Source organism: Elephas maximus, chromosome 4 (genome assembly GCF_024166365.1).
Source record: "Elephas maximus indicus isolate mEleMax1 chromosome 4, mEleMax1 primary haplotype, whole genome shotgun sequence".
NCBI classification, from domain to species: domain Eukaryota; kingdom Metazoa; phylum Chordata; class Mammalia; order Proboscidea; family Elephantidae; genus Elephas; species Elephas maximus.
The window spans coordinates 1,058,750-1,077,083 of record NC_064822.1 but is presented as its reverse complement, the minus strand read 5'-3'; positions in this window follow the sequence as shown (position 1 = coordinate 1,077,083).

The following is an 18,334-nucleotide window of genomic DNA, read 5'->3' as shown; positions in this document are numbered from 1 at the left end:
GTGAAAGGGAGAACTCCCTGACTTCATGCAGTCCTCTGAGCAAAGCAGGCAGAGGGAGAGAAACTTTCTTTCCTTCCTCTTTCCTGCCACGAATTCCTCATTTGCTCTTGCAAACGCAGGGCTTCTTCGGAAAAACTACGCCGCGGTGCAGGGATCCTTCCAGAGGAGCAACGACATAGTTTGAGCTGGAAGGGCTTGGCAGAGCAGCCGGGGAGAAAAGGCCTCTTGCTATTCTCTTTTCTTTCTGCCTGAATGCGGTCAATTGGCACTTGCCAAAGCAAGGTTTCCCAGCACAAACTACATAGCAGCAGCTCTCTCCTGGCAGAGGAAATCCCATGCAGTTCTGCCCTGGCGAGATAGTGTTGCTACAGTGAGGCCCAGGGAAAACACACTGCCTAGAGAAATCCTAGCAAAGCCCTGGGTGTCCCCACAGGAATGTATGTCAGTTTCAGTTCTTTGCCAGCAACGGAGCTCAGAGGCAACGTCAGATTGTGTGTATCTCAGGGAGAGAAAGAACACTGTGACTTTCCCCGTTCCTCTGATGAAAGCGGTTAGAGGGAGAAAAGCGTCCTTTGCTTTCGCTTTCCCGCAATGAGCTCGGCAGATCTGCCCTTCGCGAAGGGCCGTTTTCCCCCGGAGAACTGCCTCGCCGTAGCCCGCTTCTGGAAGTGGAACGAGTATGCAGTGTTAGCGTTCAGCTATTGTGAAGGCTCGCTTTGGCCCAGGGCAAACGAAGCGCCGGGGGAAATCTTAGCAGAGCCCGGCGCCGTTCCACGGTTCAAAGCGTGGAACTGCAGACTCTTTTGCAAAGAAGAGAGCGCCCAGGCAACAGCAGCCCGCACGTTTCTCAGTGAAAGGGAGAACTCCCTGACTTCATGCAGTCCTCTGAGCAAAGCAGGCAGAGGGAGAGAAACTTTCTTTCCTTCCTCTTTCCTGCCACGAATTCCTCATTTGCTCTTGCAAACGCAGGGCTTCTTCGGAAAAACTACGCCGCGGTGCAGGGATCCTTCCAGAGGAGCAACGACATAGTTTGAGCTGGAAGGGCTTGGCAGAGCAGCCGGGGAGAAAAGGCCTCTTGCTATTCTCTTTTCTTTCTGCCTGAATGCGGTCAATTGGCACTTGCCAAAGCAAGGTTTCCCAGCACAAAGTACAAAGCAGCAGCTCTCTCCTGGCAGAGGATATGCCATGCAGTGTTGCCCCGGCGAGATAGTGTTGCTACAGTGAGGCCCAGGGAAAACACACTGCCTAGAGAAATCCTAGCAAAGCCCTGTGTTTCCCCACAGGAATGTATGTCCGTTTCAGTTCTTTGCCAGCAACGGAGCTCAGAGGCAACGTCAGATTGTGTGTATCTCAGGGAGAGAAAGAACACTGTGACTTTCCCCGTTCCTCTGACGAAAGCGGTTAGAGGGAGAAAAGCGTCCTTTGCTTTCGCTTTCCCGCAATGAGCTCGGCAGATCTGCCCTTCGCGAAGGGCCGTTTTCCCCCGGAGAACTGCCTCGCCGTAGCCCGGTTCTGGAAGTGGAACGAGTATGCAGTGTTAGCGTTCAGCTATTGTGAAGGCTCGCTTTGGCCCAGGGCAAACGAAGCGCCGGGGGAAATCTTAGCAGAGCCCGGCGCCTTTCCACGGTTCAAAGCGTGGAACTGCAGACTCTTTTGCAAAGAAGAGAGCGCCCAGGCAACAGCAGCCCGCACGTTTCTCAGTGAAAGGGAGAACTCCCTGACTTCATGCAGTCCTCTGAGCAAAGCAGGCAGAGGGAGAGAAACTTTCTTTCCTTCCTCTTTCCTGCAACGAATTCCTCATTTGCTCTTGCAAACGCAGGGCTTCTTCGGAAAAACTACGCCGCAGTGCAGGGATCCTTCCAGAGGAGCAACGACATAGTTTGAGCTGGAAGGGCTTGGGAAAGCAGCCGGGAAGGAAAGGCCTCTTGCTATTCTCTTTTCTTTCTGCCTGAATGCGGTCAATTGGCACTTGCCAAAGCAAGGTTTCCCAGCACAAACTACAAAGCAGCAGCTCTCTCCTGGCAGAGGAAGTGCCATGCAGTGTTGCCCTGGCGAGATAGTGTTGCTACAGTGAAGCCCAGGGAAAACACACTGCCTAGAGAAATCCTAGCGAAACCCTGTGTTTCCCCACAGGAATGTATGTCCGTTTCAGTTCTTTGCCAGCAACGGAGCTCAGAGGCAACGTCAGATTGTGTGTATCTCAGGGAGAGAAAGAACACTGTGACTTCCCCCGTTCCTCTGACGAAGGCGGTTAGAGGGAGAAAAGGGTCCTTTGCTTTCGCTTTCCCGCAATGAGCTCGGCAGATCTGCCCTTCGCGAAGGGACGTTTTCCCCCGGAGAACTGCCTCGCCGTAGCCCGGTTCTGGAAGTGGAACGAGTATGCAGTGTTAGCGTTCAGCTATTGTGAAGGCTCGCTTTGGCCCAGGGCAAACGAAGCGCCGGGGGAAATCTTAGCAGAGCCCGGCGCCTTTCCACGGTTCAAAGCGTGGAACTGCAGACTCTTTTGCAAAGAAGAGAGCGCCCAGGCAACAGCAGCCCGCACGTTTCTCAGTGAAAGGGAGAACTCCCTGACTTCATGCAGTCCTCTGAGCAAAGCAGGCAGAGGGAGAGAAACTTTCTTTCCTTCCTCTTTCCTGCCACGAATTCCTCATTTGCTCTTGCAAACGCAGGGCTTCTTCGGAAAAACTACGCCGCGGTGCAGGGATCCTTCCAGAGGAGCAACGACATAGTTTGAGCTGGAAGGGCTTGGCAGAGCAGCCGGGGAGAAAAGGCCTCTTGCTATTCTCTTTTCTTTCTGCCTGAATGCGGTCAATTGGCACTTGCCAAAGCAAGGTTTCCCAGCACAAACTACATAGCAGCAGCTCTCTCCTGGCAGAGGAAATCCCATGCAGTTCTGCCCTGGCGAGATAGTGTTGCTACAGTGAGGCCCAGGGAAAACACACTGCCTAGAGAAATCCTAGCAAAGCCCTGGGTGTCCCCACAGGAATGTATGTCAGTTTCAGTTCTTTGCCAGCAACGGAGCTCAGAGGCAACGTCAGATTGTGTGTATCTCAGGGAGAGAAAGAACACTGTGACTTTCCCCGTTCCTCTGACGAAAGCGGTTAGAGGGAGAAAAGCGTCCTTTGCTTTCGCTTTCCCGCAATGAGCTCGGCAGATCTGCCCTTCGCGAAGGGCCGTTTTCCCCCGGAGAACTGCCTCGCCGTAGCCCGGTTCTGGAAGTGGAACGAGTATGCAGTGTTAGCGTTCAGCTATTGTGAAGGCTCGCTTTGGCCCAGGGCAAACGAAGCGCCGGGGGAAATCTTAGCAGAGCCCGGCGCCTTTCCACGGTTCAAAGCGTGGAACTGCAGACTCTTTTGCAAAGAAGAGAGCGCCCAGGCAACAGCAGCCCGCACGTTTCTCAGTGAAAGGGAGAACTCCCTGACTTCATCCAGTCCTCTGAGCAAAGCAGGCAGAGGGAGAGAAACTTTCTTTCCTTCCTCTTTCCTGCAACGAATTCCTCATTTGCTCTTGCAAACGCAGGGCTTCTTCGGAAAAACTACGCCGCAGTGCAGGGATCCTTCCAGAGGAGCAACGACATAGTTTGAGCTGGAAGGGCTTGGGAAAGCAGCCGGGGAGAAAAGGCCTCTTGCTATTCTCTTTTCTTTCTGCCTGAATGCGGTCAATTGGCACTTGCCAAAGCAAGGTTTCCCAGCACAAACTACAAAGCAGCAGCTCTCTCCTGGCAGAGGAAGTGCCATGCAGTGTTGCCCTGGCGAGATAGTGTTGCTACAGTGAAGCCCAGGGAAAACACACTGCCTAGAGAAATCCTAGCGAAACCCTGTGTTTCCCCACAGGAATGTATGTCCGTTTCAGTTCTTTGCCAGCAACGGAGCTCAGAGGCAACGTCAGATTGTGTGTATCTCAGGGAGAGAAAGAACACTGTGACTTCCCCCGTTCCTCTGACGAAGGCGGTTAGAGGGAGAAAAGGGTCCTTTGCTTTCGCTTTCCCGCAATGAGCTCGGCAGATCTGCCCTTCGCGAAGGGCCGTTTTCCCCCGGAGAACTGCCTCGCCGTAGCCCGGTTCTGGAAGTGGAACGAGTATGCAGTGTTAGCGTTCAGCTATTGTGAAGGCTCGCTTTGGCCCAGGGCAAACGAAGCGCCGGGGGAAATCTTAGCAGAGCCCGGCGCCTTTCCACGGTTCAAAGCGTGGAACTGCAGACTCTTTTGCAAAGAAGAGAGCGCCCAGGCAACAGCAGCCCGCACGTTTCTCAGTGAAAGGGAGAACTCCCTGACTTCATGCAGTCCTCTGAGCAAAGCAGGCAGAGGGAGAGAAACTTTCTTTCCTTCCTCTTTCCTGCCACGAATTCCTCATTTGCTCTTGCAAACGCAGGGCTTCTTCGGAAAAACTACGCCGCGGTGCAGGGATCCTTCCAGAGGAGCAACGACATAGTTTGAGCTGGAAGGGCTTGGCAGAGCAGCCGGGGAGAAAAGGCCTCTTGCTATTCTCTTTTCTTTCTGCCTGAATGCGGTCAATTGGCACTTGCCAAAGCAAGGTTTCCCAGCACAAACTACATAGCAGCAGCTCTCTCCTGGCAGAGGAAATCCCATGCAGTTCTGCCCTGGCGAGATAGTGTTGCTACAGTGAGGCCCAGGGAAAACACACTGCCTAGAGAAATCCTAGCAAAGCCCTGGGTGTCCCCACAGGAATGTATGTCAGTTTCAGTTCTTTGCCAGCAACGGAGCTCAGAGGCAACGTCAGATTGTGTGTATCTCAGGGAGAGAAAGAACACTGTGACTTTCCCCGTTCCTCTGACGAAAGCGGTTAGAGGGAGAAAAGCGTCCTTTGCTTTCGCTTTCCCGCAATGAGCTCGGCAGATCTGCCCTTCGCGAAGGGCCGTTTTCCCCCGGAGAACTGCCTCGCCGTAGCCCGCTTCTGGAAGTGGAACGAGTATGCAGTGTTAGCGTTCAGCTATTGTGAAGGCTCGCTTTGGCCCAGGGCAAACGAAGCGCCGGGGGAAATCTTAGCAGAGCCCGGCGCCGTTCCACGGTTCAAAGCGTGGAACTGCAGACTCTTTTGCAAAGAAGAGAGCGCCCAGGCAACAGCAGCCCGCACGTTTCTCAGTGAAAGGGAGAACTCCCTGACTTCATCCAGTCCTCTGAGCAAAGCAGGCAGAGGGAGAGAAACTTTCTTTCCTTCCTCTTTCCTGCAACGAATTCCTCATTTGCTCTTGCAAACGCAGGGCTTCTTCGGAAAAACTACGCCGCAGTGCAGGGATCCTTCCAGAGGAGCAACGACATAGTTTGAGCTGGAAGGGCTTGGGAAAGCAGCCGGGGAGAAAAGGCCTCTTGCTATTCTCTTTTCTTTCTGCCTGAATGCGGTCAATTGGCACTTGCCAAAGCAAGGTTTCCCAGCACAAACTACAAAGCAGCAGCTCTCTCCTGGCAGAGGAAGTGCCATGCAGTGTTGCCCTGGCGAGATAGTGTTGCTACAGTGAAGCCCAGGGAAAACACACTGCCTAGAGAAATCCTAGCGAAACCCTGTGTTTCCCCACAGGAATGTATGTCCGTTTCAGTTCTTTGCCAGCAACGGAGCTCAGAGGCAACGTCAGATTGTGTGTATCTCAGTGAGAGAAAGAACACTGTGACTTCCCCCGTTCCTCTGACGAAGGCGGTTAGAGGGAGAAAAGGGTCCTTTGCTTTCGCTTTCCCGCAATGAGCTCGGCAGATCTGCCCTTCGCGAAGGGACGTTTTCCCCCGGAGAACTGCCTCGCCGTAGCCCGGTTCTGGAAGTGGAACGAGTATGCAGTGTTAGCGTTCAGCTATTGTGAAGGCTCGCTTTGGCCCAGGGCAAACGAAGCGCCGGGGGAATTCTTAGCAGAGCCCGGCGCCTTTCCACGGTTCAAAGCGTGGAACTGCAGACTCTTTTGCAAAGAAGAGAGCGCCCAGGCAACAGCAGCCCGCACGTTTCTCAGTGAAAGGGAGAACTCCCTGACTTCATGCAGTCCTCTGAGCAAAGCAGGCAGAGGGAGAGAAACTTTCTTTCCTTCCTCTTTCCTGCCACGAATTCCTCATTTGCTCTTGCAAACGCAGGGCTTCTTCGGAAAAACTACGCCGCGGTGCAGGGATCCTTCCAGAGGAGCAACGACATAGTTTGAGCTGGAAGGGCTTGGCAGAGCAGCCGGGGAGAAAAGGCCTCTTGCTATTCTCTTTTCTTTCTGCCTGAATGCGGTCAATTGGCACTTGCCAAAGCAAGGTTTCCCAGCACAAAGTACAAAGCAGCAGCTCTCTCCTGGCAGAGGATATGCCATGCAGTGTTGCCCCGGCGAGATAGTGTTGCTACAGTGAGGCCCAGGGAAAACACACTGCCTAGAGAAATCCTAGCAAAGCCCTGTGTTTCCCCACAGGAATGTATGTCCGTTTCAGTTCTTTGCCAGCAACGGAGCTCAGAGGCAACGTCAGATTGTGTGTATCTCAGGGAGAGAAAGAACACTGTGACTTTCCCCGTTCCTCTGACGAAAGCGGTTAGAGGGAGAAAAGCGTCCTTTGCTTTCGCTTTCCCGCAATGAGCTCGGCAGATCTGCCCTTCGCGAAGGGCCGTTTTCCCCCGGAGAACTGCCTCGCCGTAGCCCGGTTCTGGAAGTGGAACGAGTATGCAGTGTTAGCGTCCAGCTATTGTGAAGGCTCGCTTTGGCCCAGGGCAAACGAAGCGCCGGGGGAAATCTTAGCAGAGCCCGGCGCCTTTCCACGGTTCAAAGCGTGGAACTGCAGACTCTTTTGCAAAGAAGAGAGCGCCCAGGCAACAGCAGCCCGCACGTTTCTCAGTGAAAGGGAGAACTCCCTGACTTCATGCAGTCCTCTGAGCAAAGCAGGCAGGGGGAGAGAAACTTTCTTTCCTTCCTCTTTCCTGCAACGAATTCCTCATTTGCTCTTGCAAACGCAGGGCTTCTTCGGAAAAACTACGCCGCAGTGCAGGGATCCTTCCAGAGGAGCAACGACATAGTTTGAGCTGGAAGGGCTTGGGAAAGCAGCCGGGAAGGAAAGGCCTCTTGCTATTCTCTTTTCTTTCTGCCTGAATGCGGTCAATTGGCACTTGCCAAAGCAAGGTTTCCCAGCACAAACTACAAAGCAGCAGCTCTCTCCTGGCAGAGGAAGTGCCATGCAGTGTTGCCCTGGCGAGATAGTGTTGCTACAGTGAAGCCCAGGGAAAACACACTGCCTAGAGAAATCCTAGCGAAACCCTGTGTTTCCCCACAGGAATGTATGTCCGTTTCAGTTCTTTGCCAGCAACGGAGCTCAGAGGCAACGTCAGATTGTGTGTATCTCAGGGAGAGAAAGAACACTGTGACTTTCCCCGTTCCTCTGACGAAAGCGGTTAGAGGGAGAAAAGCGTCCTTTGCTTTCGCTTTCCCGCAATGAGCTCGGCAGATCTGCCCTTCGCGAAGGGCCGTTTTCCCCCGGAGAACTGCCTCGCCGTAGCCCGGTTCTGGAAGTGGAACGAGTATGCAGTGTTAGCGTTCAGCTATTGTGAAGGCTCGCTTTGGCCCAGGGCAAACGAAGCGCCGGGGGAAATCTTAGCAGAGCCCGGCGCCTTTCCACGGTTCAAAGCGTGGAACTGCAGACTCTTTTGCAAAGAAGAGAGCGCCCAGGCAACAGCAGCCCGCACGTTTCTCAGTGAAAGGGAGAACTCCCTGACTTCATGCAGTCCTCTGAGCAAAGCAGGCAGAGGGGGAGAAACTTTCTTTCCTTCCTCTTTCCTGCCACGAATTCCTCATTTGCTCTTGCAAACGCAGGGCTTCTTCGGAAAAACTACGCCGCGGTGCAGGGATCCTTCCAGAGGAGCAACGACATAGTTTGAGCTGGAAGGGCTTGGCAGAGCAGCCGGGGAGAAAAGGCCTCTTGCTATTCTCTTTTCTTTCTGCCTGAATGCGGTCAATTGGCACTTGCCAAAGCAAGGTTTCCCAGCACAAACTACATAGCAGCAGCTCTCTCCTGGCAGAGGAAATCCCATGCAGTTCTGCCCTGGCGAGATAGTGTTGCTACAGTGAGGCCCAGGGAAAACACACTGCCTAGAGAAATCCTAGCAAAGCCCTGGGTGTCCCCACAGGAATGTATGTCAGTTTCAGTTCTTTGCCAGCAACGGAGCTCAGAGGCAACGTCAGATTGTGTGTATCTCAGGGAGAGAAAGAACACTGTGACTTTCCCCGTTCCTCTGACGAAAGCGGTTAGAGGGAGAAAAGCGTCCTTTGCTTTCGCTTTCCCGCAATGAGCTCGGCAGATCTGCCCTTCGCGAAGGGCCGTTTTCCCCCGGAGAACTGCCTCGCCGTAGCCCGCTTCTGGAAGTGGAACGAGTATGCAGTGTTAGCGTTCAGCTATTGTGAAGGCTCGCTTTGGCCCAGGGCAAACGAAGCGCCGGGGGAAATCTTAGCAGAGCCCGGCGCCGTTCCACGGTTCAAAGCGTGGAACTGCAGACTCTTTTGCAAAGAAGAGAGCGCCCAGGCAACAGCAGCCCGCACGTTTCTCAGTGAAAGGGAGAACTCCCTGACTTCATCCAGTCCTCTGAGCAAAGCAGGCAGAGGGAGAGAAACTTTCTTTCCTTCCTCTTTCCTGCAACGAATTCCTCATTTGCTCTTGCAAACGCAGGGCTTCTTCGGAAAAACTACGCCGCAGTGCAGGGATCCTTCCAGAGGAGCAACGACATAGTTTGAGCTGGAAGGGCTTGGGAAAGCAGCCGGGGAGAAAAGGCCTCTTGCTATTCTCTTTTCTTTCTGCCTGAATGCGGTCAATTGGCACTTGCCAAAGCAAGGTTTCCCAGCACAAACTACAAAGCAGCAGCTCTCTCCTGGCAGAGGAAGTGCCATGCAGTGTTGCCCTGGCGAGATAGTGTTGCTACAGTGAAGCCCAGGGAAAACACACTGCCTAGAGAAATCCTAGCGAAACCCTGTGTTTCCCCACAGGAATGTATGTCCGTTTCAGTTCTTTGCCAGCAACGGAGCTCAGAGGCAACGTCAGATTGTGTGTATCTCAGTGAGAGAAAGAACACTGTGACTTCCCCCGTTCCTCTGACGAAGGCGGTTAGAGGGAGAAAAGGGTCCTTTGCTTTCGCTTTCCCGCAATGAGCTCGGCAGATCTGCCCTTCGCGAAGGGACGTTTTCCCCCGGAGAACTGCCTCGCCGTAGCCCGGTTCTGGAAGTGGAACGAGTATGCAGTGTTAGCGTTCAGCTATTGTGAAGGCTCGCTTTGGCCCAGGGCAAACGAAGCGCCGGGGGAATTCTTAGCAGAGCCCGGCGCCTTTCCACGGTTCAAAGCGTGGAACTGCAGACTCTTTTGCAAAGAAGAGAGCGCCCAGGCAACAGCAGCCCGCACGTTTCTCAGTGAAAGGGAGAACTCCCTGACTTCATGCAGTCCTCTGAGCAAAGCAGGCAGAGGGAGAGAAACTTTCTTTCCTTCCTCTTTCCTGCCACGAATTCCTCATTTGCTCTTGCAAACGCAGGGCTTCTTCGGAAAAACTACGCCGCGGTGCAGGGATCCTTCCAGAGGAGCAACGACATAGTTTGAGCTGGAAGGGCTTGGGAAAGCAGCCGGGAAGGAAAGGCCTCTTGCTATTCTCTTTTCTTTCTGCCTGAATGCGGTCAATTGGCACTTGCCAAAGCAAGGTTTCCCAGCACAAAGTACAAAGCAGCAGCTCTCTCCTGGCAGAGGATATGCCATGCAGTGTTGCCCCGGCGAGATAGTGTTGCTACAGTGAGGCCCAGGGAAAACACACTGCCTAGAGAAATCCTAGCAAAGCCCTGTGTTTCCCCACAGGAATGTATGTCCGTTTCAGTTCTTTGCCAGCAACGGAGCTCAGAGGCAACGTCAGATTGTGTGTATCTCAGGGAGAGAAAGAACACTGTGACTTTCCCCGTTCCTCTGACGAAAGCGGTTAGAGGGAGAAAAGCGACCTTTGCTTTCGCTTTCCCGCAATGAGCTCGGCAGATCTGCCCTTCGCGAAGGGCCGTTTTCCCCCGGAGAACTGCCTCGCCGTAGCCCGGTTCTGGAAGTGGAACGAGTATGCAGTGTTAGCGTTCAGCTATTGTGAAGGCTCGCTTTGGCCCAGGGCAAACGAAGCGCCGGGGGAAATCTTAGCAGAGCCCGGCGCCTTTCCACGGTTCAAAGCGTGGAACTGCAGACTCTTTTGCAAAGAAGAGAGCGCCCAGGCAACAGCAGCCCGCACGTTTCTCAGTGAAAGGGAGAACTCCCTGACTTCATGCAGTCCTCTGAGCAAAGCAGGCAGAGGGAGAGAAACTTTCTTTCCTTCCTCTTTCCTGCAACGAATTCCTCATTTGCTCTTGCAAACGCAGGGCTTCTTCGGAAAAACTACGCCGCAGTGCAGGGATCCTTCCAGAGGAGCAACGACATAGTTTGAGCTGGAAGGGCTTGGGAAAGCAGCCGGGAAGGAAAGGCCTCTTGCTATTCTCTTTTCTTTCTGCCTGAATGCGGTCAATTGGCACTTGCCAAAGCAAGGTTTCCCAGCACAAACTACAAAGCAGCAGCTCTCTCCTGGCAGAGGAAGTGCCATGCAGTGTTGCCCTGGCGAGATAGTGTTGCTACAGTGAAGCCCAGGGAAAACACACTGCCTAGAGAAATCCTAGCGAAACCCTCTGTTTCCCCACAGGAATGTATGTCCGTTTCAGTTCTTTGCCAGCAACGGAGCTCAGAGGCAACGTCAGATTGTGTGTATCTCAGGGAGAGAAAGAACACTGTGACTTTCCCCGTTCCTCTGACGAAAGCGGTTAGAGGGAGAAAAGCGTCCTTTGCTTTCGCTTTCCCGCAATGAGCTCGGCAGATCTGCCCTTCGCGAAGGGCCGTTTTCCCCCGGAGAACTGCCTCGCCGTAGCCCGGTTCTGGAAGTGGAACGAGTATGCAGTGTTAGCGTTCAGCTATTGTGAAGGCTCGCTTTGGCCCAGGGCAAACGAAGCGCCGGGGGAAATCTTAGCAGAGCCCGGCGCCTTTCCACGGTTCAAAGCGTGGAACTGCAGACTCTTTTGCAAAGAAGAGAGCGCCCAGGCAACAGCAGCCCGCACGTTTCTCAGTGAAAGGGAGAACTCCCTGACTTCATGCAGTCCTCTGAGCAAAGCAGGCAGAGGGAGAGAAACTTTCTTTCCTTCCTCTTTCCTGCCACGAATTCCTCATTTGCTCTTGCAAACGCAGGGCTTCTTCGGAAAAACTACGCCGCGGTGCAGGGATCCTTCCAGAGGAGCAACGACATAGTTTGAGCTGGAAGGGCTTGGCAGAGCAGCCGGGGAGAAAAGGCCTCTTGCTATTCTCTTTTCTTTCTGCCTGAATGCGGTCAATTGGCACTTGCCAAAGCAAGGTTTCCCAGCACAAAGTACAAAGCAGCAGCTCTCTCCTGGCAGAGGATATGCCATGCAGTGTTGCCCCGGCGAGATAGTGTTGCTACAGTGAGGCCCAGGGAAAACACACTGCCTAGAGAAATCCTAGCAAAGCCCTGTGTTTCCCCACAGGAATGTATGTCCGTTTCAGTTCTTTGCCAGCAACGGAGCTCAGAGGCAACGTCAGATTGTGTGTATCTCAGGGAGAGAAAGAACACTGTGACTTTCCCCGTTCCTCTGACGAAAGCGGTTAGAGGGAGAAAAGCGTCCTTTGCTTTCGCTTTCCCGCAATGAGCTCGGCAGATCTGCCCTTCGCGAAGGGCCGTTTTCCCCCGGAGAACTGCCTCGCCGTAGCCCGGTTCTGGAAGTGGAACGAGTATGCAGTGTTAGCGTTCAGCTATTGTGAAGGCTCGCTTTGGCCCAGGGCAAACGAAGCGCCGGGGGAAATCTTAGCAGAGCCCGGCGCCTTTCCACGGTTCAAAGCGTGGAACTGCAGACTCTTTTGCAAAGAAGAGAGCGCCCAGGCAACAGCAGCCCGCACGTTTCTCAGTGAAAGGGAGAACTCCCTGACTTCATGCAGTCCTCTGAGCAAAGCAGGCAGAGGGAGAGAAACTTTCTTTCCTTCCTCTTTCCTGCAACGAATTCCTCATTTGCTCTTGCAAACGCAGGGCTTCTTCGGAAAAACTACGCCGCAGTGCAGGGATCCTTCCAGAGGAGCAACGACATAGTTTGAGCTGGAAGGGCTTGGGAAAGCAGCCGGGAAGGAAAGGCCTCTTGCTATTCTCTTTTCTTTCTGCCTGAATGCGGTCAATTGGCACTTGCCAAAGCAAGGTTTCCCAGCACAAACTACAAAGCAGCAGCTCTCTCCTGGCAGAGGAAGTGCCATGCAGTGTTGCCCTGGCGAGATAGTGTTGCTACAGTGAAGCCCAGGGAAAACACACTGCCTAGAGAAATCCTAGCGAAACCCTCTGTTTCCCCACAGGAATGTATGTCCGTTTCAGTTCTTTGCCAGCAACGGAGCTCAGAGGCAACGTCAGATTGTGTGTATCTCAGGGAGAGAAAGAACACTGTGACTTTCCCCGTTCCTCTGACGAAAGCGGTTAGAGGAGAAAAGCGTCCTTTGCTTTCGCTTTCCCGCAATGAGCTCGGCAGATCTGCCCTTCGCGAAGGGCCGTTTTCCCCCGGAGAACTGCCTCGCCGTAGCCCGCTTCTGGAAGTGGAACGAGTATGCAGTGTTAGCGTTCAGCTATTGTGAAGGCTCGCTTTGGCCCAGGGCAAACGAAGCGCCGGGGGAAATCTTAGCAGAGCCCGGCGCCTTTCCACGGTTCAAAGCGTGGAACTGCAGACTCTTTTGCAAAGAAGAGAGCGCCCAGGCAACAGCAGCCCGCACGTTTCTCAGTGAAAGGGAGAAGTCCCTGACTTCATGCAGTCCTCTGAGCAAAGCAGGCAGAGGGAGAGAAACTTTCTTTCCTTCCTCTTTCCTGCCACGAATTCCTCATTTGCTCTTGCAAACGCAGGGCTTCTTCGGAAAAACTACGCCGCGGTGCAGGGATCCTTCCAGAGGAGCAACGACATAGTTTGAGCTGGAAGGGCTTGGCAGAGCAGCCGGGGAGAAAAGGCCTCTTGCTATTCTCTTTTCTTTCTGCCTGAATGCGGTCAATTCGCACTTGCCAAGGCAAGGTTTCCCAGCACAAACTACAAAGCAGCAGCTCTCTCCTGGCAGAGGAAATCCCATGCAGTTCTGCCCTTGCGAGATAGAGTTGCTACAGTGAGGCCCAGGGAAAACACACTGCCTAGAGAAATCCTAGCAAAGCCCTGTGTTTCCCCACAGGAATGTATGTCACTTTCAGTTCTTTGCCAGCAACGGAGCTCAGAGGCAACGTCAGATTGTGTGTATCTCAGGGAGAGAAAGAACACTGTGACTTCCCCCGTTCCTCTGACGAAAGCGGTTAGAGGGAGAAAAGCGTCCTTTCCTTTCGCTTTCCCGCAATGAGCTCGGCAGATCTGCCCTTCGCGAAGGGCCGTTTTCCCCCGGAGAACTGCCTCGCCGTAGCCCGGTTCTGGAAGTGGAACGAGTATGCAGTGTTAGCGTTCAGCTATTGTGAAGGCTCGCTTTGGCCCAGGGCAAACGAAGCGCCGGGGGAAATCTTAGCAGAGCCCGGCGCCTTTCCACGGTTCAAAGCGTGGAACTGCAGACTCTTTTGCAAAGAAGAGAGCGCCCAGGCAACAGCAGCCCGCACGTTTCTCAGTGAAAGGGAGAACTCCCTGACTTCATGCAGTCCTCTGAGCAAAGCAGGCAGAGGGAGAGAAACTTTCTTTCCTTCCTCTTTCCTGCCACGAATTCCTCATTTGCTCTTGCAAACGCAGGGCTTCTTCGGAAAAACTACGCCGCGGTGCAGGGATCCTTCCAGAGGAGCAACGACATAGTTTGAGCTGGAAGGGCTTGGCAGAGCAGCCGGGGAGAAAAGGCCTCTTGCTATTCTCTTTTCTTTCTGCCTGAATGCGGTCAATTGGCACTTGCCAAAGCAAGGTTTCCCAGCACAAAGTACAAAGCAGCAGCTCTCTCCTGGCAGAGGATATGCCATGCAGTGTTGCCCCGGCGAGATAGTGTTGCTACAGTGAGGCCCAGGGAAAACACTCTGCCTAGAGAAATCCTAGCAAAGCCCTGTGTTTCCCCACAGGAATGTATGTCCGTTTCAGTTCTTTGCCAGCAATGGAGGTCAGAGGCAACGTCAGATTGTGTGTATCTCAGGGAGAGAAAGAACACTGTGACTTTCCCCGTTCCTCTGACGAAAGCGGTTAGAGGGAGAAAAGCGTCCTTTGCTTTCGCTTTCCCGCAATGAGCTCGGCAGATCTGCCCTTCGCGAAGGGCCGTTTTCCCCCGGAGAACTGCCTCGCCGTAGCCCGGTTCTGGAAGTGGAACGAGTATGCAGTGTTAGCGTTCAGCTATTGTGAAGGCTCGCTTTGGCCCAGGGCAAACGAAGCGCCGGGGGAAATCTTAGCAGAGCCCGGCGCCTTTCCACGGTTCAAAGCGTGGAACTGCAGACTCTTTTGCAAAGAAGAGAGCGCCCAGGCAACAGCAGCCCGCACGTTTCTCAGTGAAAGGGAGAACTCCCTGACTTCATCCAGTCCTCTGAGCAAAGCAGGCAGAGGGAGAGAAACTTTCTTTCCTTCCTCTTTCCTGCAACGAATTCCTCATTTGCTCTTGCAAACGCAGGGCTTCTTCGGAAAAACTACGCCGCAGTGCAGGGATCCTTCCAGAGGAGCAACGACATAGTTTGAGCTGGAAGGGCTTGGGAAAGCAGCCGGGAAGGAAAGGCCTCTTGCTATTCTCTTTTCTTTCTGCCTGAATGCGGTCAATTGGCACTTGCCAAAGCAAGGTTTCCCAGCACAAACTACAAAGCAGCAGCTCTCTCCTGGCAGAGGAAGTGCCATGCAGTGTTGCCCTGGCGAGATAGTGTTGCTACAGTGAAGCCCAGGGAAAACACACTGCCTAGAGAAATCCTAGCGAAACCCTCTGTTTCCCCACAGGAATGTATGTCCGTTTCAGTTCTTTGCCAGCAACGGAGCTCAGAGGCAACGTCAGATTGTGTGTATCTCAGGGAGAGAAAGAACACTGTGACTTCCCCCGTTCCTCTGACGAAGGCGGTTAGAGGGAGAAAAGGGTCCTTTGCTTTCGCTTTCCCGCAATGAGCTCGGCAGATCTGCCCTTCGCGAAGGGCCGTTTTCCCCCGGAGAACTGCCTCGCCGTAGCCCGGTTCTGGAAGTGGAACGAGTATGCAGTGTTAGCGTTCAGCTATTGTGAAGGCTCGCTTTGGCCCAGGGCAAACGAAGCGCCGGGGGAATTCTTAGCAGAGCCCGGCGCCTTTCCACGGTTCAAAGCGTGGAACTGCAGACTCTTTTGCAAAGAAGAGAGCGCCCAGGCAACAGCAGCCCGCACGTTTCTCAGTGAAAGGAAGAACTCCCTGACTTCATGCAGTCCTCTGAGCAAAGCAGTCAGAGGGAGAGAAACTTTCTTTCCTTCCTCTTTCCTGCCACGAATTCCTCATTTGCTCTTGCAAACGCAGGGCTTCTTCGGAAAAACTACGCCGCGGTGCAGGGATCCTTCCAGAGGAGCAACGACATAGTTTGAGCTGGAAGGGCTTGGCAGAGCAGCCGGGGAGAAAAGGCCTCATGCTATTCTCTTTTCTTTCTGCCTGAATGCGGTCAATTGGCACTTGCCAAAGCAAGGTTTCCCAGCACAAAGTACAAAGCAGCAGCTCTCTCCTGGCAGAGGATATGCCATGCAGTGTTGCCCCGGCGAGATAGTGTTGCTACAGTGAGGCCCAGGGAAAACACACTGCCTAGAGAAATCCTAGCAAAGCCCTGGGTGTCCCCACAGGAATGTATGTCAGTTTCAGTTCTTTGCCAGCAACGGAGCTCAGAGGCAACGTCAGATTGTGTGTATCTCAGGGAGAGAAAGAACACTGTGACTTTCCCCGTTCCTCTGACGAAAGCGGTTAGAGGAGAAAAGCGTCCTTTGCTTTCGCTTTCCCGCAATGAGCTCGGCAGATCTGCCCTTCGCGAAGGGCCGTTTTCCCCCGGAGAACTGCCTCGCCGTAGCCCGGTTCTGGAAGTGGAACGAGTATGCAGTGTTAGCGTTCAGCTATTGTGAAGGCTCGCTTTGGCCCAGGGCAAACGAAGCGCCGGGGGAATTCTTAGCAGAGCCCGGCGCCTTTCCACGGTTCAAAGCGTGGAACTGCAGACTCTTTTGCAAAGAAGAGAGCGCCCAGGCAACAGCAGCCCGCACGTTTCTCAGTGAAAGGGAGAACTCCCTGACTTCATCCGGTCCTCTGAGCAAAGCAGGCAGAGGGAGAGAAACTTTCTTTCCTTCCTCTTTCCTGCCACGAATTCCTCATTTGCTCTTGCAAACGCAGGGCTTCTTCGGAAAAACTACGCCGCGGTGCAGGGATCCTTCCAGAGGAGCAACGACATAGTTTGAGCTGGAAGGGCTTGGCAGAGCAGCCGGGGAGAAAAGGCCTCTTGCTATTCTCTTTTCTTTCTGCCTGAATGCGGTCAATTGGCACTTGCCAAAGTAAAGTTTCCCAGCACAAACTACAAAGCAGCAGCTCTCTCCTGGCAGAGGAAATCCCATGCAGTGTTGCTCTGGCGAGATAGTGTTGCTACAGTGAGGCCCAGGGAAAACACACTGCCTAGAGAAATCCTAGCAAAGCCCTGTGTTTCCCCACAGGAATGTATGTCCGTTTCAGTTCTTTGCCAGCAACGGAGCTCAGAGGCAACGTCAGATTGTGTGTATCTCAGTGAGAGAAAGAACACTGTGACTTCCCCCGTTCCTCTGACGAAAGCGGTTAGAGGGAGAAAAGCGTCCTTTGCTTTCGCTTTCCCGCAATGAGCTCGGCAGATCTGCCCTTCGCGAAGGGCCGTTTTCCCCCGGAGAACTGCCTCGCCGTAGCCCGGTTCTGGAAGTGGAACGAGTATGCAGTGTTAGCGTTCAGCTATTGTGAAGGCTCGCTTTGGCCCAGGGCAAACGAAGCGCCGGGGGAAATCTTAGCAGAGCCCGGCGCCTTTCCACGGTTCAAAGCGTGGAACTGCAGACTCTTTTGCAAAGAAGAGAGCGCCCAGGCAACAGCAGCCCGCACGTTTCTCAGTGAAAGGGAGAACTCCCTGACTTCATGCAGTCCTCTGAGCAAAGCAGGCAGAGGGAGAGAAACTTTCTTTCCTTCCTCTTTCCTGCCACGAATTCCTCATTTGCTCTTGCAAACGCAGGGCTTCTTCGGAAAAACTACGCCGCGGTGCAGGGATCCTTCCAGAGGAGCAACGACATAGTTTGAGCTGGAAGGGCTTGGCAGAGCAGCCGGGGAGAAAAGGCCTCTTGCTATTCTCTTTTCTTTCTGCCTGAATGCGGTCAATTGGCACTTGCCAAAGCAAGGTTTCCCAGCACAAAGTACAAAGCAGCAGCTCTCTCCTGGCAGAGGATATGCCATGCAGTGTTGCCCCGGCGAGATAGTGTTGCTACAGTGAGGCCCAGGGAAAACACACTGCCTAGAGAAATCCTAGCAAAGCCCTGTGTTTCCCCACAGGAATGTATGTCCGTTTCAGTTCTTTGCCAGCAACGGAGCTCAGAGGCAACGTCAGATTGTGTGTATCTCAGGGAGAGAAAGAACACTGTGACTTTCCCCGTTCCTCTGACGAAAGCGGTTAGAGGGAGAAAAGCGTCCTTTGCTTTCGCTTTCCCGCAATGAGCTCGGCAGATCTGCCCTTCGCGAAGGGCCGTTTTCCCCCGGAGAACTGCCTCGCCGTAGCCCGGTTCTGGAAGTGGAACGAGTATGCAGTGTTAGCGTTCAGCTATTGTGAAGGCTCGCTTTGGCCCAGGGCAAACGAAGCGCCGGGGGAAATCTTAGCAGAGCCCGGCGCCTTTCCACGGTTCAAAGCGTGGAACTGCAGACTCTTTTGCAAAGAAGAGAGCGCCCAGGCAACAGCAGCCCGCACGTTTCTCAGTGAAAGGGAGAACTCCCTGACTTCATGCAGTCCTCTGAGCAAAGCAGGCAGAGGGAGAGAAACTTTCTTTCCTTCCTCTTTCCTGCAACGAATTCCTCATTTGCTCTTGCAAACGCAGGGCTTCTTCGGAAAAACTACGCCGCAGTGCAGGGATCCTTCCAGAGGAGCAACGACATAGTTTGAGCTGGAAGGGCTTGGGAAAGCAGCCGGGAAGGAAAGGCCTCTTGCTATTCTCTTTTCTTTCTGCCTGAATGCGGTCAATTGGCACTTGCCAAAGCAAGGTTTCCCAGCACAAACTACAAAGCAGCAGCTCTCTCCTGGCAGAGGAAGTGCCATGCAGTGTTGCCCTGGCGAGATAGTGTTGCTACAGTGAAGCCCAGGGAAAACACACTGCCTAGAGAAATCCTAGCGAAACCCTGTGTTTCCCCACAGGAATGTATGTCCGTTTCAGTTCTTTGCCAGCAACGGAGCTCAGAGGCAACGTC